The sequence below is a fragment of the Arachis hypogaea genome, chromosome 10, assembly GCF_003086295.3.
Source record: "Arachis hypogaea cultivar Tifrunner chromosome 10, arahy.Tifrunner.gnm2.J5K5, whole genome shotgun sequence".
Taxonomy (NCBI): domain Eukaryota; kingdom Viridiplantae; phylum Streptophyta; class Magnoliopsida; order Fabales; family Fabaceae; genus Arachis; species Arachis hypogaea.
The window spans coordinates 36952062-36974089 of NC_092045.1; positions in this window are offsets into that span (position 1 = coordinate 36952062).

The window sequence follows — 22028 nt, forward strand, 5'->3', positions numbered from 1 at the left end:
ATCTCTTGATCGTCCCCTTCAAAGTCTTCAACCATGATATGCCTTGGAGGTTGTACACACTCCTCAACATTAAATTCAAACTCCTTAGAAGGGGGCTTTGTGACTTGAGTTTCCCATGGAGGTTCTGCATCTCCTAAGTCTTCAACCACTTCTTCCTCTTCAATGGCAGGCGTAGCTTCTTCCAATTGTTCCAATACCAAATCGTGCTGCTCATCGTCCACAGGAGTATCTAACTTCTCCTTCCTGCCACGTTCTTCAGTAGATTCTCCACATAAAGGCATGGGGGTTCCTTGAATGTCTGAACATCGGGAAGGTAATCGATTTATCGCTTGATCTAGTTGGTGAAGGGTTGCATGAAATTTTTCCACTGTATCCTTGAGATGATCCCTTGATTCTTGTTGCGCTCGGCTATCATAAGTAGGGTCATAGTGCTCTTGGATTGATGGATATTTAGATGGTGTATAATGAGGTGGTGGTTCTTAGGAGTAATTGGAGTGGAATTGGGGTGGTTCTATATATGGTTCATACAGTGCATAGGGTGGTTGGTATGGTGGATTTGGGTTAGGGTCATATAGAGGTGAATGGCGGAAAAGGGCTTGTGAGTATGGTGGTCCAAAATCATGTTGAGGAGGGGGTTCATAGGCATATGGTGGTGGTTGTTGATAATAAAAAGAGTGCTCACCATAGCTGTTGCCTAGATATGCATCACATAATGGTTGTTGATAGTCCATTGGAGGTGGTTGTTGTCATGAGGGTTGATCAAATCCTTGTGGCTCTTCCCATCTTTGATTGTTCCAACCATGGTACATGTTGTCATTATAATCTCCTCTTCCTGCAACATAATTATAACCAAACTCATAGCCAAAGGGGTGAGAGTTCATAGTAGTGAAAGAAAATAAAAAAGAAAATATTTGAAAAAAATATATGATTTTTGGAAAAAAAATATAAGATAATATTTTGAAAAAATATGATTTTTGAAAAAAGATTTGATTTTTTTGAAATTTAAAACTAAGATAAGATAAAATAAAAATCTGAAAATTTTTTTTGAAAAATATTTACAATAACCAATAATAGGGCACACGTTTGCAATTCCCCGGCAACAGCGCCATTTTGACGAATGGGTTTTCTATCGGTAAAGAAATATAAAAATAATTGCGTTGTAAGTATAGTTTCTAAACCAACAGAGAATCCTTTCGTACAAAAATTTTGGTTGTCACAAGTAACAAACTCCTTTGAAATTGATAACCGAAGTATTTAAACCTCGGGTCGTCTTCTCAAGGAATTGTAGGGAGGTATGATTTATTATTGATTATGGAAAAGGTATGTTTTATAAATAAAGCTCTTGGCAACGTATGAGAACTGGAAGTCCCATCCTAATTATACTTATCAATGGTGATGAGAATTGGATTTTTCTCCCACTTTGTTAACCTCTAACTATGAAGGTAAGTTAAGTGGATGAATTGATTTTGATTCCTCAGGTCCTAGTATTTCCTTGGGAAAGGCTAGAGTTATTGGAACTTGAATTAATTCTTGAAGAACCCCAATTTTCAGTCAACAATAAGTTTGATAACTCAAGTGTCTCCAATGACTCAACCAAAGCCAAAAGGGAAAAATCTAAATTATTTATATAAGTAAAAGAAAGCAATCATAATTCTGAAATACCTCAAATTATATTAAATGAAGATATCAATTCTAACATGGAAAAGTTCATAAATTAAATTGAAAAAATAAATAAAGGAACATTGAACCTGAGAAGAAGATGAAATCCTAATCCTAATCCTAAGAGAGGGAGAGAACCTCTCTCTCTAAAAACTACATCTAAATTATGAAAAGTGAAATATGAGTCATCTCCTCTTCACTCCTCCACTTTACAGCCTTTAATCTGTATTTTCTGGGCTTGAAACTGGGTCGGAAATAGCCCAGAAATCGCTGGGACCGAGTTCAAACACGTGCAGATTGCTTGAATTTCTGCAAAACGACGTGTTCGCATGATTTACGCGTGCGCGTTGTTTTTCTGTATGGCCACTATAGCGAATTATATATCAAATTGAAGCCCCAGACGTTGGCTTTCTAACGCAACTAAAGCTGCATCATTTGGATCTCTATAGCTCAAGTTATGGCTGTTTGAATGCGAAGAGGTCAGGCTGGACAGCTTAGCAATTTCTTCAACTTCTTGTATTCCTTCCACTTTTGCATGCTTCCTTTCCATCCTCTAAGCCAATCCTGCCCTGTAAAGCCTGAAAGTACTTAACACATAGATCACAACATTGAATGGTAATAAAGGATAATTAAATTTAATATTTCTAAAGCATAGGAAACATGTTTTCACATATATCATATCATAAGGAAGGAATTGTAAAACCATGCAAATTCATATGAATAACTGGGCGAAGAATTGAGAAAATCACTCAATTGAGCACAAGATAAATCACAAAATAGTGGTTTATCAATGGGCAAGTGGACGGGTTGCTACAACTGATACACTTTCTCCAAAGAGTATACGGCGGGACTTGTTTGCTCCATTTAGAAGTATTTAGGTTCTCTTCTTGGTGGCCATCCTGAAAGAAGAGGAAAAGGAAAAAGAATAACCCACAAACAAAGATATGAAAATAAATAAAATATAGGTGGGTTAATGCTAAATAATAATAAGGTTCTCAACTACATGGTAGCTACAACATGCAAGTGAAAAAGCAATAGAAGTAAAGGGCATATTAATAGTGCAAGAATTGCAACAATGGGGGAGAGAGAGTGGGTAATGAAAGACAATATAAGTTCATATCAATGCAAAAGGAATACAAGTATTATAAAAGATTAGCATTGACATCTAAATAATATCACCCAACAGTGTAAAACAAGTCAGTAAGCACCAGAATAATGCAAGAAATATTCAGTCAGATGAGTAAGAAAATTCAAACACCAATGGAGAAATAACTAACTTAAAAAAAGAAAATAAAAACATGCACAAAGTTAAAATGCAATGAATGATAGTATGTAAATGCAATGTGGAAAAGAAAATGAAAGATAATAAGGATGAGAAGTTAAAGGATAAGGAAGTGAGAAAGGAAAAGGAGAGAATAAGAAAGGAGAGAAGAAAGAAGAAGAGAGGAGTCTGCGACACGACGCGTAAGCGTCGCCCACGCGTACATGTGGGTGTGCAGAAGAAGAGGCGACGCATAAGCGTCGGTCATGCGTACGTGTGACATCTCGTTGTGCCAAACGCACGACACCAGCCTCCTTCCTGCGCAACTCTCGGGTCAAGACTCTATTTTACGCCAATTTTCCATCCACGCGTACGCGTCACGGACGCTTATGCGTGGAGTAGGCAAATTTAAGGTGACACGAACGCGTCGCGCATGTGTACGCGTGGGTTGACTCGTGCGCCAAGCACCCTTCATGCGCAGTTCCAGCCCAACTCTCTGTAACTTTTTACTGAGAGCAAAACTTACATCGACGCGTACGCGTGGGTTACGCATACGCGTCACATCCTTTTTTTTTTAAAGCAAAAGAAAGGTAAACATGCAGAACTGGGAATGAATACTAATATTAATAAAATAGAACTAATAAACAGGAAAGATAAAACCAAAATTTAGACAATATACTCCTAACTAAAAATAAAAATTCAATTTTTTACCAACACAAATAAAAGATAAAATAGGAAGATTTTACCATGGTGGAATGTCTCCCACCTAGCACTTTTAGTTAAAGTCTTTAAGTTGTACATTTGGTGAGCTCCTTGTCATGGTGGCTTGTGCTTGAACTCATCCTTGAATCCCCACCAATGTTTATAATTCCAATAGCCTCCGGGATCCCAAACTAGGCGCATCAAGCTTCCAAGCAAATTTGAACAAGTGACAAGGCCCCAAGATTGATGAAGGTTGAGGTGTATTTCGGGGTCCCAAACCTTGTTGGTCATCACCCTTTCTTCTTGATCTTCATGCTTCCATTCGGGTGAAAAGGTTGAAGAATTCTCATTTACGTACCAAGACATCTTCCTAGATCCAATCAATTGGGAACTATACCAACCATTGCACTTAGACCTTGGACTTCCAACTATAAGGAACCTTGGATTGTGCTGCCAACCAAAGAGCTCTAAGTTGACCATCCGTCTCAGGTAACCCATATTCAAGTGGGAAAGTAAAGTTTAAGGATAAGAATTTTAGCCACTTGAATGTTGTCTTGGATGGCAATGGCTTGGAGAGGGGTGTTTTTAATGATCTTGCAAGCTCTACGCCCTTGTGCTCTTTTTTGATAACTTTCACCTCTTGACATGTTTCTTCAACCTCAAATTCAAACTTCTTGGAGGGGGATTCTATGCCTTGAGATTCCCATGGAGGTTCCGCATCTCCTAAGTATTCAACCACTTCTTCCTCTTCAACAATAATAGTTTCCTCCAGTTGTTCCAATACAAAATCAAATTCCTCCTTGATGACTTCCACCTCTTGACAACTCTCTTCAATTCCCACTTTCTTGTTAACTTCTTCCAACTCTTCCTCAATGATCAAGTCATATGTTGGAGGGTGTGCACATTCTTCCTCAACATTGGTTTCGCATCCGATGGAAGAAGTTTCAACAAGATCTTTAATGTCACTTAGTGTAGAGTTGTCTTCAATGATGGAACTTTCCTCTTGTTCAACCTCCCCTAATTCTTCAACTATTCCTTCATCTTCAAGGGTCTCTACCTCCTCCACCTTTTGGGCCTCCTCTTGCTTCTCTTGAGGTATGGATGCATGAATCCGATCCATTAAGTTCCTAAGACGATCCCTTCTCTCTTGTTCCATGTCAATAACATAATTGGGATCATGTTGCTCTTGGATTGATGGATACAGATGTTCTTTTGTGGAGGGTGGTGGTGGGCTAGAGCTTGAGGGTTGAGTATTGGAGGTAGAGGGGGGATCCATACGAGATATAAGAGCTTGGAGGGTAGAAGTGAGACTAGTAAGAGTAGAGGTAAGTGTAGTTTGAAGATCTCTTTGTCCTTGCCAAATAGCACCTAGGGTATCATCTATGGGAGCTTGTGGTGGATAGGAGGGTTCATTTCTTGGGAGAAAGGGCTCATAATAGGAAGGTGGTTCTTCTTGAGAAGGATATGGAAATGATGTATATTGAGGTAGTGGTTCTTTGGAGTAATTGGGTTGGAATGGGGGTGATTCTATGTATGGTTCATAAGGCTCATAGGGTGGTTGGTATGGTGGATATGGGTTAGGGTCATATGGGGATGTTTGGTGGTAAGGGGCTTGTGAGTATGGTGGTGCAAAACTATGTTGGGGAGGGCGTTCATAGGTATATTGTGATGGGTGTTGATTGTCACGAAAAGGTCCACCATAACCATTGTCTTGGTATGCATCATATAATGGTTGTTGATAGTCGATTGGAGGTGGTTGTTGCCAAGAGGGTTGATCAAATCCTTGTGGCTCCTCCCATCTTTGATTGTCCCATCCTTGATCCAAGCCTTCATTGTAAACTCCACTTCCTGCAACATGATTATAACCAAACTCATAGCCAAAGGGGTGAGAATTCATGGTAACAAAAGAAAATTAAAATAAAAACTTATAAGGAATAATGAAAATAAACTTCTAAAACTATAAACAACTAACAAAGAAACGAAAAAAGCAAAAATATTCACAATATTCACAATAACCAATAATAAGGCACACACTTGCAACTCTCCGGCAACGGCGCCAAAAGTTGATGGGGGAAAAATGTCGGTAAAGAATTTTCACAAAATTAATCGCATTGTAAGTATAGATCTAAACCGACAATTAAACCTCAATCAAATTTAATTTGTTTGTCACTTAAGCAAACCCAATAAAATTAACCGAAGTATTAAACCTTGGGTCGTCTCTCAAGGAATTGCACGGAGGTGTACTTATAATTGGTTATGGAAAAGTAAATTTTTGGGGTTTTTAAATGTTGAACAAGGAATCTAAAATGATAATAAAATAAACCAAAACTAAGAAAAGCTCTTAGCAAAGATTGATAATTAGAAGTCCTCTCCTAATTGTCATCATCAATTGTTATGGTAATTGCCTTTTGCTTTCACTTAGTTAACCTCTAACTATGAAAGAAAGTCAAGTAGATAAATCAATTTGATTTTTCAAGTCCTAGTCAACTCCTAAGGAAAGACTAGCTTTAGTGGAATTCAAATCAACTAGCAAGTTTCAATCACCAACCAACAAGAGACCTTGACAATTCAAGAGTCTCCAATTACTCAATCTAAGCTAAGAACATAAAAAGCTAATTTAAAATCCAATGAAGAATTTTATCAAACACTTGGTGGGCACAAAATAAAAGCATAGGAAAGCAATAAGAGAATGAAATATCTAAAACCAATAATTGCAAGATCAATGATAACAAATAAAAGAAGAAGCAATAAACATGAAATACCTCAAATTGCATTAAAAGGGAAATCAAATCTAACATGAGAATTCATAAACTAAATTGGCAACATAAAGTAATCAACAAGGGAAATAAATAAACTAGAATGTGATGAGGGAAAAACGATTCCCCACAAACTCACCGGCAAGTGTACCGGGTCGCATCAAGTAGTAATAACTCATAAGAGTGAGGTCGATCCCACAGGGATTGATGGATCAAGCAACTTTAGTGAGGTGATTAGTTTAGTCAAGCTAACAGTGGTGAATTGGGTGAAATTGATCAACAGAAAGTAAATTGCAGTGAATTAAAAGTGCAGAAGAAGTAAATTGGCTGAATCTTAAAGTGCAAGAAGGTAAAAGAGCTGAAACTTAAATTGCAAGAAAGGTAAATGACAGAGGCTTAAAGTGCAAGGAATTTAAATTGCTGAATATAATTGGTTATGGAAAAGTAAATTTTGGGGGTACTTAAATGTTGAACAAGAAATGTAAAATGATAATAAAATAAACTAAAACTAAGAAAAGCTCTTAGCAATGATTGATAATTAGAAGTCCTATCCTAATTGTCATTATCTATTGTGATGGTAATTGCCTTTTACTTTCACTTAGTTAACCTCTAACTATGAAGGAAAGTCAAGTGGATAAATCAATTTAATTCCTCAATTTCTAGTCAACTCCTAAGGAAAGACTAGCTTTAGTGAAATTCAAATCAACTAGCAAGTTTCAAATTTAAATTGCAAGAAAGGTAAATGACTGAGGCTTAAAGCGCAAGGAATTTAAATTGCTGAATATAAATTGCAAGGGAACTTAAATTGCATGAAGAATAAAGGGATTTGGGTGCTGGGAATTAAAACATAACTTAAAAATGTGAAGTGTAGTAAACTAAAGAGCTCTTAGATGAGGAAATTCAGAAACAGATCAATTCAGTACCAAAACAGAAATGTAAAAGTGCAGAAGAATCAAAACAACAAGAATACTTAGATCAATTTTGAAATCCTAAAGAGAAATTAACAATTTCAATGAAATATCAAAAACAAAAAGATAGCCAAGAGCTCAATTGCTCTCTCGATCAAAATAGAAAAGAAATTGGAGAGGAAAGAAGATGAAACAGAAAAGAAAAGAAAACCCAGATCTGATTTCCAATTCTCAAATTCAAAAAGGAAAATTTAAAAGATAGCTCTCTATTCTACTCCTACTCTTGCTGCTCTCCATTAGAGCCTAACCGATCTCCCTAATAAAATGAAACTAATGCCTTTATATAGGTTTTACAAAGTGAAATTGAAATTGAAAACAAATTATAATTCAAATGAAATTCCTAATCTAACTGTTTCTTGTGCCTTTGAGTCATGTCAACGGGCTTTTCTTACTTTCGGGCTTCAATGAAATGGGTCTTGGGTGATTGTTTGAAGTGGGTCAGGGGTGCATGCTTAATTGATGCTCCCAGTGGAGCGTTCAGTTGACGAAATGAACGCTACGTTCACTTTCTTGGCGTGCCTCCTCACCTGCCAATTTTCTTCTACTAGCACTCACTTATTGAACGATGCACTTCCTTAGTGAGCGCTGGCTTCTTGGTTGAGCGCTTTGGTGCGCACTCCTTCCCTTGGCGCTCTTTGAGTGAATGCTGCGTTCGAAATCTGAGCGCTACCATTTGGTGTTGGATGGCAAAGCCTTCGCTCCAGGCTTTAAATTTATGAAAACGTTTGCTTCATGAACGTGTCGCTTACTTCAAAGTGATGAACGCTCATTGTTTGTTGCAGCGTTCCTTGACGTAGCGCTCTCTTTAATGAACGCTTGCTATCTTGTTCATGAATTTTGATGGCTTTACTAATGCATGCTTTCATTAACTTTAATTAATAATTCCAATTACTTAACGTTAGCGTTCATTCATTGGCATTAATAATAAAATGTTTCATGCATGCAAGCTTTCATTTACTTTATTATATTACTTAGTAATGCATGATTTGCCAATTGGCATTAGTAATAAATGTTTCACGCATGCAAGCTTTAATCATCAATTCATGGTAATGCATGCATAAAATATTAATACTAATATATCATGTTACTGATGCCAAGGCTTCATGGTCATGGGCTACGCTTTTAAAAACGTGGTCTAAGGTTCTAAAGAGTGCTCAAACTTCAAAGTGTGCCCCAAAATTCTTCTTTTCTCTTTTTGAGCTTAATTTGTGCTTTTTTTCTTCTTTTTTCCACTTATTTCCTACAAGATTTATAAAATCAAAAGATCAAAGAAATATACCATTTAAGCACAAAAGCATTCAATATTTAAGCACTAATCATCAATTTCTTATATGAAAAAGCATAGAAAAACATGACATGATGACATGTCATCACAACACCAAACTTAAACCTTGCTTGTCCCCAAGCAAGAAAACAATCATGCAATAGAGATTGACAATCCAAGGTAAGAAGAATAGCAACTCAATGTTCATGGTTGGCTAGTTTTCTATGCATGCCACAATCACAAAAGAAATGTAAATGATTGATGCTTCTATCTAGCTCAATTTATGAAATCTTTTCCTTATATTTCTTCCTTGAAACAAGCTTTTGATTTTCTTATTAGCTTCTCCTTTTGGGTGTTTTGCCCCATGAGTTGATAACAAAGCTACGACTCTAAATGCTTTGTTTTCAAGTATTACCACTTGATACACAAGCACCACAAGCATTTAATTAGAGGTCTTCTTTAAGCTCGTTTGTTTCTTTTCTTTACTCTCTAATCATTGATGCTCAGAACCTTGAGCTTTGAGGGAGTGCTTTTGCACTTAAGCCTAGCCTTGAGTCTAAGTATTTTGTTTTCAAGCTTTTTTCCTGATACATAAACACCACAAGTACTTAACAAATGAATTGTCATTGGTACTTAGAGCCTTCAGCTTTCTCATTCTTTCCCCTTTTCTTTTCTTGCCCTAATTTGCAATTGCTTCTTAAAGGTTTTCAAGATTTCAAAAGATTTCAAAAAAGGTGCTAGATGAAAACTTCAATTAAATAAAATCTGATGCAATTGAGCAACAATTAATCATACTAGCCTTCCAATACTTGTATGCCCATGCTAAATTCTTCTTTAATTCCTTGTTTGTTTATGATCATGATACTTTATTGCTTTTGAACTCACACGATTCAAGATGGTAATCATAATGTCACAACAAGATGTTACAATTCCAAATTCAGGCTATGCTTATTCATACACACATGTGCATACAGAGAAAATTAAGACAATCATGTATTTTATAGTGCTGGGAATAAGTAGGGAGAAAAAAGAACGTTACCATCTTGTAGTTCTTCTTCATTGTTGTTGTCCTTTTCCTCCTATTCTTCCCCTTTCCCATACCAAACTTAGAATGCTTGCTCATCCTCAAGCAACAATTAGAACAACGGTGATGGGGTCTAGTGGTGCACAAAATTGTGATCACACTTTTCACAACTCCGCACAACTAACCAGCAAGTGCACTAGGTCGTCCAAGTAATACCTTATGTGAGTAAGGGTCGATCCCACGGAGATTGATGGCTTAAGCAAGGTATGGTCATCTTGTAAATCTCAGTCAGGCGGATTCAAATGGTTATGAGGATTTGATAATTAAAAAATAAATAAAACGGAAAATAACATATAGATACTTATGTAATTCATTGGTGGGAATTTCAGATAAGCATTTGAAGATGCTTTGTTGCTTCTGAACCTCTGCTTTCCTATTGTCTTCATCCAATAATGTGTCCTACCTTCCATGGCAAGCTGTAGGATCCTCTCAGTGAAAATGGTCGGGCTACGGTTTCTGTACGGCTAATCAACTGTCAGATTTCTCGTCTTGGATGAAAAATACCAAGCACAGCTACCGCAGGGCTAATCATCTGTCGGTTCTCACTTGTGTTAGAATAGGATCCCTTGATCCTTTTGCACACTGTCACTGTGCCCAACAGTCGTGAGTTTGAAGCTCGTCACAGTCATCCCTTCCCAGATCCTACTCGAAATACCACATACAAGGTTTAGACTTTTCGGATCTCAAGAATGCTATCTATTGGTTCTAGCCTATACCACGAAGGTTCTAATCACGAATTCGGATGCTCTGTTGTCAGGAGAGGCAATGCGAATCCGTGGATCAGAGACCCAAGAGAATATACTCCGGCTGTCGTCCAATGACTACGTTGAACATCATGTAGACCGCTTTGTGGTTGTCAGGCACGCAGATCTTGGTTAAGCGAGTAACGAAGATAGTGGGTGATTATCACGGGTCACCCCCTTCATTCTGACTTAACTAAATTAAGTACGAGAGTATATCTTGGAGAAGAGGTAGGCGTGAATTGAAAGAAAAACAATAGTACTTGCATTAAATCATGAGGAACAGCAGAGCTCTTCACTTTAATCTATGAGCTGTAGAAACTCTATCGTAGAAAATACATAAGAGAAGAAGGTCTAGGTATGGCCGAATAGCCAGCCTCCCAAAAGTGCAAAATGATCTCGAGTTATTCCAAAAAGTTTCAAATATAATACTAAAAAGTGCTATTTATACTAGACTAGTAACCTATGTTTACAGAAAATGAGTAGATAGTACATAAATCCACTTCTGAGGCCGACTTGGTGTGTGTTTGGGCTGAGCTTTGAAGATTTCACGTGGATAGGCCAACCTTGGAGTTAAACACGAGCTTGGATGCCAGTTTGGGCGTTTAACTCCAGTTCTGGTGCCAGTTCTGGCATTTTACGCCAAAAAAGGGTCTCTTGTGGACGTTTGGACGCCAGTTTGGGCCATCAAATCTCGAGCAAAGTATGGACTATTATCCATTATTGGAAAGCCCAATATGTCTACTTTTCAACGCAATTAAGATCGCACCAATTGGGCTTCTGTAGCTCTAGGAAATCCACTTCAAGTGCAGGGAGGTCAGAATCCAACAGCATCTGCAGTCCTTTCTCAGCCAGTGAGTCAGAGGTTTGCTTAAGTCCCTTAATTTCAGCCAGAAAATACCTGAAATCACAGAAAAACACACAAACTCATAGTACAGTCCAGAAATGTGATTTTTGCATAAAACCTAATAAAAATATACTAAAACGTGACTAAAACTTACTAAAAACTACCTAAAAACAATGCCAAAAAGTGTATAAATTATCCGCTCATCACAACACCAAACTTAAATTGTTGCTTGTCCCCAAGCAACCAAAAAAAAAATAGGATAAAAAGAAGAGAATATACAATAAATTCCAAAACATCAATGAAGCATAGTTCCAATTAGATGAGCGGGACTAGTAGCTTTTTGCTTCTGAACAGTTTTGGCTTCTTACTTTATCCTTTGAAGTTCAGAATGATTGGCATCCATAGGAACTCAGAATTCAGATAGTGTTATTGATTCTCCTAGTTTAGTATGTTGATTCTTGAACACAGCTACTTATGAGTCGTGGTCGTGACCCTAAGCATCTTGTTTTCCAGTATTACCACCGGATACATAAATGCCACAGACACATAACTGGGTGAACATTTTCAGATTGTGACTCAGCTTTACTAGAGTCCCCAGTTAGAGGTGTCCGGAGTTCTTAAGCACACTCTTTTGTTTTGGATCACGACTTTAACCACTTAGTCTCAAGCTTTTCACTTGGACCTTCATGACACAAGGACATGGTTAGGGACAGCTGATAAACCCCATTTGTAGGGTTTATCTTGTGCTTCATTTAAGGGATTTTATCACCTTTTACCCACATTTATTCAATGAAATAGCATGGTTTTGTATATTCTCCTTTAATTGTGCTTAAGAGTGAAAACATGCTTTTTAGGTCTTAAAATAGCTAAATCTAATTCTCCTTGATTCAATTAGATGCCTTGATATGTTTGCTAAGTGATTTCAGATTTAGGAGGCAAGGATTGGACCAAGGGAATGAAGGAAAAGCATGTAGAAATGGAGAACTCATGAAGAAATAAAGGAAACACAAAAGCTGTCAAGCCGACCTCTTCGCACTTAATCGACCATAACTTGAGCTACAGAGGTCCAAATGATGCGGTTCTAATTGGGTTGGAAAGCTAACATCTGTGGCTTCTAAACGATATAAGATTTGCTATGGTTGAACCGCGCATGGTGACGTGTACGTGCATAGTACGCGCACACGCCGTTGCTGCCACCTGGTTCACTTAAGGTAAAACGTGGCTAGCGAATTCTAAAGCCTTGTGGGCCCAATCCAACTCATTTCTGATGCTATTTAAGCCAGGGATTAAAGGGGGAATGGGATACTTTTCATACTTTGGAAGTTAGTTACCAATTAGTTTTAGTTTAGCTTTTAGTTAGTTTCTAGAGAGAGAAGCTCTCTCTTCTCTCTAGAATTAGGATTAGGTTAGTTCTTAGATCTAGATCTATTTCTTCTTCTTCTCTCTTCCAATTTTCGTTCCTCTCCTCTATTGTAGTTGTAGAATTCTTCTTCTAATGTAATTCCTTTGTTTGTAGTTTGTGAATTCTCTTTTGTAGATCTACATTTCTCCTTCAATGCAATTTGTAAGTTCTTTGTTGTTTCATGATTGATTTGGTTTTCTATTGTGGACCTCTTGCCTTTGTAGTTAGATCTCTCTTTAATTCTTTCAAATTCATGTGTTTACTTGTATTGCACTCTATGTGTTTGATGAAATGTCTCTTATAGCTATTAGTTAGATTTTGTTCCTCTTCGCCTAGGTAGAGTAATTAGTGACACTTGAGTTATCTAATTCCTTTATTGATTGGTCATTGGAGAGATTGCTAATTGGTTTGGAGTGCACTAAAGCTAGTCTTTCCTTACGAGTTGGCTAGGACTTGTGGCTCAAGTCAATTCATCCACTTGACTTTCCTTTATTTAGTAAGGGTTAACTAAGTGGTAGCAATGAACAATTCTCATCACAATTGAGAAGGATAACTAGGATAGGACTTCTAATTTTCATACCTTGCCAAGAGCCTTTTATAGTTGTTAGTTTATTTTCATTGCCATTTACTTTCATGCTTCTTATCCAAAACCCCAAAACACATTTCTAACCAATAACAAGACACTTTATTGTAATTCCTAGGGAGAACGACCCGAGGTTTGAATACTTCGGTTATTAATTTTAGGGATTTGTTACTTGTGACAAACAATCTTTTGTATGAAAGGATTATTGTTGGTTTAGGAACTATACTTGCAACGAGAATTCATTTGTGAATTTCTAAACCGTCAAAAATCCAATCATCAACAGCTTGATTTATTCGCTTAGGCCAGGATTATGTTCTTTTGGGCCCTCCTATCCACTGATGCTCAAAGCCTTGGATCCTCTTTACCCTTGCCTTTTAGTTTAAAAGGGTTATTGGCTTTTTTTGCTTGCTTTTTCTTTTTCTTTCTTTTTCTTTTTTTTTGCCCCTTTCTTTTTTTCGCAAGCTTTGTGTTTTTCACTGCTTTTTCTTGCTTCAAGAATCAATTTTATGATTTTTTCAGATTATCAATAACATTTCTCTTTTTGCATCATTCTTTCAAGAGCCAACAATTTTAACATTCATAAACTTCACTATAAAAAATATGCACTGTTCAAGCATTCATTCAGATAACAAAAAGTATTGCCACCACATCAAAATAATTAAACTAATTTCAAGATAGAATTCGAAATTCATGTACTTCTTGTTCTATTGCAAATAGAAACATTTTTCTGTTAAGAAAGGTGAAGGATTCATGGAACATTCATAGCCTTAAGACATAGACACTAGACACCAATGATCATGTAATAAAGACAAAAACATAGACAAAACATAAAGCATAAAAACCAAAAAATAGAAAAATAAGAACAAGAAAATTAAAGAATGGGTCCACCTTAGTGACGGCGGCTAGTTCTTCCTCTTGAAGATCCTATGGAATGCTTGAGCTCCTTAATATCTCTTCTTTGCCTTTGTTGTTCTTCCCTCATGGCTCTTTGGTCCTCTATAATTTCATGGAGGATAATGGAGTGCTCTTGGTGCTCCATCCTTAGTTGCTCCATGTTGGAACTCAAATCTCCTAAAGAGGTGTTGAGTTGCTCCCAATAGTTGTATGGAGGGAAATGCATCCCTTGAGGCATTTCAGGGATTTCTTGATGAGGAATTTTCTCATGCTCTTGTTGAGGTCCATGAGTGGACTCTCTTGTTTGCTCCATCTTCTTTTTAGTGATGGGCTTGTCCTCTTCAATGAGGATGTCTTCTTCTATGACAAATTCCAGCTGAATTGCATAGGTGACAGATGAGATGAGGAAAGGCTAACCTTGCCAAAGTGGAAGGCTTGTCAGCCACCTTGTATAGTTCTAGAGGTATGATCTTATGAACTTCCACTTCTTTTCCAATCATGATACTATGGATCATGATAGCCCGATCCACAGTTACTTCGGACCGGTTGCTAGTAGGAATGATAGAGCATTGGATGAACTCTAACCATCCTCTAGCTATGGGTTTGAGGTCAAGCCTTCTCAGTTGAACTGGCTTGCCTTTAGAGTCTCTCTTCCATTGGGCTCCTTCCACACAGATATCCATGAGGACTTGGTCCAACCTTTGATCAAAGTTGACCCTTCTTGTGAAAGGATGAAGATCTCCTTGCATCATTGGCAAGTTGAATGCCAACCTCACGGTTTCTGGACTAAAATCCAAGTATTTCCCCCGAACTACTGTGAGCCAATTCTTTGGGTTCGGGTTCACACTTTGATCATGGTTCTTAGTGATCCATGCATTAGCATAGAACTCTTGAACCATTAAGATTCTGACTTGTTGGATGGGGTTGGTGAGAGCTTCCCAACCTCTTCTTCGAATCTCTTGTTGGATCTCCGGATATTTGTTCTTTTTGAGCTTGAAGGGGACCCCGGGAATCACCTTTTTCTTGGCCACAATTTCTTATGAAAGAATTTTGCAAAGCTTTTTATGAAAACCTTTAGCCAAATAGTTTCTAAGGGCATTTTGTTTTAGAAAGTTTTTATGAAAACTTTTATGAAGACTTTCCAATTTTTTACTAACTGGGCATAAACGTTCAATTTATTTTTGCTTTTGAATCGTTTTCATAACTTAGGTTATTTTTGTGATGCATTTTGCTCTGTTTGGGGGCTTTCCGACTTGTAAGTCATTTGCCTTTTCATGGCCGAGATGTTATGATCATTTTTTTATAACCTCTTTACATCGACTTGTACCTCGTTGCTTTATCTTATCGGCCACCTAGGTCAGGCAATAGATTTTTGCTCTTATTCAAGCTTAAGTCGGTGCATAACATAGTAATAATAATAATGGAAATTTTAAGAAAGAGAAGTACCATCATTAATGAGATCTAATGTTACAAAGATGCTTTTGCTACTAAGGGAATAATTTTCATGCCCCTACCACCCCCTTCCCCCGCTTTGATGCCTCGTCAAAACCCTCTTCAGGGAAACCCTCCTCGAGAAAAAACCATGAAGTTGAGAAAAAGAGTACATTAGGGAACGGAGTATGCTTCTAGCTATAATATCTTTTCAAATTGCAAGCATGCCATGACCTCAAGAACTCAGCTCCATTCAAGTCAGACACTTTATAGTAACCCTTTCCCAAGACTTCAATTATCTTGAAAGGTCCTTTCCAGTTTGTAGTGAGATTCCCTTCTCCTGACTTGTTTACTCTGATGTCATTTCGAATGAGAACTTAGTCGTTTGTATCGAAACTTCTTCAAATGACTTTTTGGTTATACCTTATTATCATCCTTTGCTTTATCGCTGCTTGTCTTATTTGCGCTTGTTCTCAGACCTCTGGGAGTAGCTCGAGTTCTTCTTTTGGGCTTGGATGTTGTCAACCTCATCGTAGAATCTCACCCTTGGACATTGCTCATTGATTTCTATTAGGATCATGGTTTCTATTCCATAGGCAAATCTGAATGGTGTTTCGCCAATCGTGGAGTGAGGTGTTGTTCTGTAAGCCTAAAATACTTGAGGGAGCTCTTCAGCCCATGCTCCCTTTGTATCATGTAGCCTCTTTTTTAATCCTGCCAGGATAACTTTATTGGCAGTTTTAGCCTGTCTATTAGCTTGAGGATGCTCTACCGAGGTGAACTGATGCTTAATCTTCATGCTAGATACCAGGCTTCTGAATGTGGAATCGGCCAATTAGGTGCCATTATCTATGGTGATAGAGTGGGGAATCCTGAACCAGGTGATTATGTTCCTATAGTGGAATTTTCGACTTCTTTGTGCCATTATAGTGGCCAGTGGTTCTGATTCTATCCACTTGGTGAAGTAATCTAATCCCACAATTATGTATTTGACCTATCCTGGAGCTTGGGGAAAAGGTCCAAGTAGGTCTAATCCCCATTTCGCGAAGGGCCAGGGAGAGGTCACGCTAATGAGCTCTTCGGGAGGAGCAACGTGGAAATTGGCATGCATCTGACAAGGTTGGCACTTTTTAATGAAGTCAGTGGTATTCTTTTGCAAAGTCGGCCAGAAGAACCTAGCTCGTATCACCTTTCTGGCTAGAGATCTTGCTCTAAGGTGATTCCCACAAATGCCATTGTGTACTTCCTTCAGGACCTCCTCTGTCTTAGAGGCGGGATGCACTTCAGCAATTGTGTGGATATCCCTCTTCTATAAAGGACACTCCGCACCAAAGTATAGTTTTCGGCTCCATTTCTGAGTTTTTGGGCTTCCTTTTGTTCCTCGGGAAGGATGTTAAATTTTAGATATTCGACTAGAGGAGTAATCCATCCGAGGTTTAGGCCTGAGACAGGTAGGACGTCCAATTTGCTGTCTATCCTCGTAACTATGGGATCCTGTAGAGTTTTCCGTATCAAGCTTCTATTATTTCTTCCCGGCTTGGTACTTGCTAGCTTGGAGAGAGCGTCAGCTCAGTTATTGAGCTCCCGCATTTTGTGCCTAACCTCGATTTCCAAGAATTGTCTGAGATACTCAAGCGTTCTTTCCAAGTACCTTTTCATGTTAGGATCTTTTTCCTGGTACTCTCCGTTAATTTGAGAAGTTACTACTTGGGAGTCACTAAAGATTATTATCTAATTAGCACTGACTTCTTTTTTAGCAAGTTTTAGCCCTACGATCAAAGCTTTATATTCGGCCTAGTTGTTGGAAGCGTAGAACTCAAATTTCAAGGATACCTCTATCTGAGTTCCTTCTTTATTGACCAATATTATGCCGGCTCCACTTCTGACCTTGTTAGAGGATCCGTCTACATAAAGCTCCCAGGTTATAGAGGTCTTACTCTAATCGCCTGTATATTCTGCAAAAAAGTCGGTGAGACATTGGACTTTGATTGTTGTCCGAGTTTCGTATTTCAAGACAAACTCGGATAGCTGTATAGTCCATTGAACCATTCTGCCCGGAATATCAATTTTCTGAAGGATCTGCTTCATAGGTTGGTTCGTTCGGACTCTTATGGTATGAGTATGAAAGTAAAGTCGGAGCCTTATGTATGCTACAATTAAGGCATATGCAAACTTTTCAAGTTTTAGATACCTTAATTCACTACTTTGTAGCACCTTGCTAGTGAAATAAATGGGATGCTATCCGACCTCACCTTCTCGTATTAATACTAATGACATAGCCTTCTCAGTGAAATCTAAGTATAATATGAGTTCTTCCCCTATTTTTGGTCGAGTAAGGATAAAAGGCTGGCTCAGAAACCTTTTGAACTCTTGAAAAGCCTTTTCGCATTCAGGGGCCACTCAAATTTGCATCCTTTTCTAAGTAGTAAAAAAAGTGGTAGGGATCTCAATGCTGATCTTGCCAAAAATTTAGATAGTGCTGCGAGGTGACCATTTAGCTGCTGGACTTCCTTTAAATAGGTCGGACTCTTCATTTCTAGGATTGCTCTGCACTTATCAGGGTTAGCCTCAATTCCCCTTTGTGTCAGCATGAATCCTAAAAATTTTCCTGCTTCCACTACAAAAGTGCATTTGGTAGGATTTAGCCTCATCCCATGCTTCCTTATAGTATCAAAGGCTTGTGAAAGGTCGACCAGGAGGCTAGCCTCATCCTTGGTTTTTACCAGCATGTCATCCACATACACTTCTATTAAGCTTTCGAGATGAGGTGCGAACACTTCATTCATCAACCTTTGATAGGTGGCCCATGTATTTTTTAATCCAAATGGCATGATCACGTTGCAATAGTTTGCTCTAGGTGTGATGAAAGATGTCTTCTTCTTAGATGACTTGTACATCGGTATCTGGTTGTAACTCAAGTAAGCATCCATGAATGATAGATACTAGTGCCCTGAGCTAGAATCTACCAGGGAGTCAATGTTGGACAGAGGATATGGGTCTTTTGGACATGCTTTGTTGAGGTTGGTATAATCGACACAGATCCTCCAATTTCCGTTCTGTTTTTTTACCAATACCACATTTGCCAGCCCCGCCGGGTACTTGACTTCCCTGATGAACCCGGCTTCTAGCAAGCCTTGTACTTGCTCTTTGACCACTTGGGCCCGTTCTTGTATGAGCTTTTGCCTTTTTGTTGGACAAGTTGGGATCTGGGGTAGACGGATAACCTGTGCAACATAAGCTTGGGATTGATCCCGAGCATGTTGGAGGCTTTCCAGGAGAAGAGCTCGGAGTTTTCTTGTAGGAGCTTTACAAGTTTTTGCTTCAGATCTTCTGCTAAATTAGCTCATATGTTGATATTTCTCCCGACTTCTTTCCCGATCTAGACTTCTTCAGTTTTTCGTCCGGGTTCTCGTCGTAATTCTTCTCTTACTTGGACTCCGCTGAGTTAAATTGTATTGACTTCTTTTCCTTTACCCTTTAGGTTTAGGCTCTCATTATAATACCTCCTCGCTAGCTTCTAGACTCCCCTGATGGTAGCAATCCCTTCTTGTGTTAGGAACTTCATACAGGGGTGAGGAGACTAAATTGTAGACTCCCCATGCCGGTTTTGGACTCCCCATGCCGTTTTAGCGTCGTCTGACCTATCAGAGCATTGTAGGCGGAGTGATAAACCACTATTTTATGGTTTACAATGTGTTTAATTGTGTGGTTTTATCATGGTCTTTACCCACTTATTCATATAATTAGCATGCATTTATATTTCCTTCCTAAAATTATTACATGATTGAAAACATGCTTCTTTGGTCTTAATTTAGCTAATCTTAATCCTCTCTTATTACCATTCGATGCCTTGATCTGTGTGTTAAGTGTTTCAGGCTTTATAGGGCACGAATGAGTGAGAGATTGGGAAGGAAACTTGCAAAAATGGAAGGAACACAAGAAATTGAGGAGATGACCAGCGAGAAGTGACGCGTACGCGTCAGCGACACAACCGCGCGGAAGAAAGGAATCCGTAGTGATGCGGTCGCATGGCTCACGTGACCGCGCGGATTGGAAAAGCACAAGTGACGCGGAAGCATGGACGACGCAAACGCGTGGCAGGAAAAAACGCGAATGACGCGTTCGCACGGATGACGCGATCGCGTGACGTGCACGATCTGCAGAATTACAAAAGTTGCTGGCAGAGATTCTGGGACGCATTTCAACCCAATTTTTGGCCCAAAAACACAGATTAAAGTCAGGAAACTTGCAGAGACTCGGGATGCTCTCATAATTCATAATTTCAGTTTTAGATGTAGTTTTTAGAGAGAGAGGTTCTCTCCTCTCTCTTAGGATTTAGGTAGGATTTTTAGAAATTAGGATTTAATTCGACTCTTCATCAGGTTCAATATTTCCTTTACTTTATATTTATCTCTTATCTTAGATACTTTAATGCTTTTATTGGTATGTGATTTGTGTTGCCCAATTGGCTTATGAACCTTTCATGTTTGGATTATACATTATTGAGATGTTTTTAGATTTATGATTTCAATTCAGCTTTCCACACTTTTGGTCTTGGTTAAGAAATCAGTAACTCAGGAGTTATCTTAGCTCAACATAATTGATAACTGTTATCTTTGCTAATTGAATTGAACTTCAATAATCCCAACCTTTTCTTAGGAAATAAATAGGATTCAAAGGTCAAACTAATTAGTCCCTTGACTTTCCTTTGCTTTAGCAAAGGTTAACTAAGTGGAATTAAGATTCAACTTTCATTATTATTGATAAGAATAACTAAGTCTGGACTTCCAATTTCTCATACCTTGCCAAAGGGTTTGCTTTACAGTCAATTATTTATTTTACTTGTCATTCATCATAATTGTTCCTCATTCTTAAAACCCCCAATTTACAAACTCATAACCAATAATAAGAACATACCTCCCTGCAATTCCTTGAGAAGACGACCCGAGGTTTAAATACTTCGGTTATCAATTTATTTAGGGGTTTGTTACTTATGACAACCAAAACTTTTGTACGAAGGGATTTCTGTTAGTTTAGAAGCTATATCTACAACGCGAATATTTTTATAAATTCTTTAGTAGCAAAAATTCTAACGTCAAAATGGCGCCGTTGCCGGGGAATTGCAAACGTGTGCCTTATTATTGGTTATTGTAAATATTTAAAAAAATATTTTTCTTTTACTTGTTTATTTGTTTTCTCTCTTCCCTCTTATTTCTGATAACTACTATGAATTCTCACCCCTCTCGCTTTGAGTTTGGTTCTAACTTTGTTGAAGGAAATAGAAACTACAGCAGGAATATGCATCAAGGTCAGACCAATCAAGGATGGATGGAGCCAAGAGGATCTAATCAACCCTTTAGGCAACAACACCCTCCAAGATATCATGGACAACGACCATTCTACAATGCATACCCAGCTGAAAGATATGGTGGACAACCTTGTAACTACCAACAAGCCCCACCCCGTGCCTATAGACTATCCTCATGATGAGCGGATAATTTATACGCTTTTTGGCGTTGTTTTTAGGTAGTTTTTAGTAAGTTTAAGCTATTTTCAGGGATGTTTTCATTAGTTTTTATGTTAAATTCACATTTCTGGACTTTACTATGAGTTTGTGTGTTTTTCTATGATTTCAGGTAATTTCTGGCTGAAATTGAGGGACTTGAGCAAAACTCTGGTAGGAGGCTGACAAAGGACTGCTGATGCTGTCGGAATTTGACCTCCCTGCACTCAAAATGGATTTTCTAGAGCTACAGAACTTCAAATGGCGCACTCTTAACGGCGTTGGAAAGTAGACATCTAGAGCTTTCCAGCATACTTTAAACTCCAAGAGAAGCCTCAGTACTTTATTCGGGAATTGACGACGTAAAGTGGCGCTCAACGCCAAGTACATGCTGCTGTCTGGAGTTAAACGCCAGAAACACGTCACAACCCGGAGTTGAACGCCCAAAACACGTTATAACTTGGCGTTCAATTCCAAGAGAAGCCTCAGCTCGTGGATAGATCAAGCTCAGCCCAAACATACACCAAGTGGGCCCCGGAAGTGGATTTATGCATCAATTACTTACTCATGTAAACCCTAGTAGCTAGTTTAGTATAAATAAAACTTTTTACTAGTGTATTAGTCATCTTTTGATCATTCGGTCTTTTGATCACCTTCATGGGGGCTGGCCATTCGGCCATGCCTGAACCTTTCACTTATGTATTTTCAACGGTGGAGTTTCTACACACCATAGATTAAGGGTGTGGAGCTCTGCTGTACCTCAAGTTTCAATACAATTACTATTACTTTCTATTCAATTCTCTTTTATTCTTATTCCAAGATATACGTTGCACAACACTTTGATGAATGTGATGATCCGTGACACTCATCATCATTCTCACTTATGAACGCGCGTGATTGACAACCACTTCCATTCTACTCTAGGCCGGGCGCA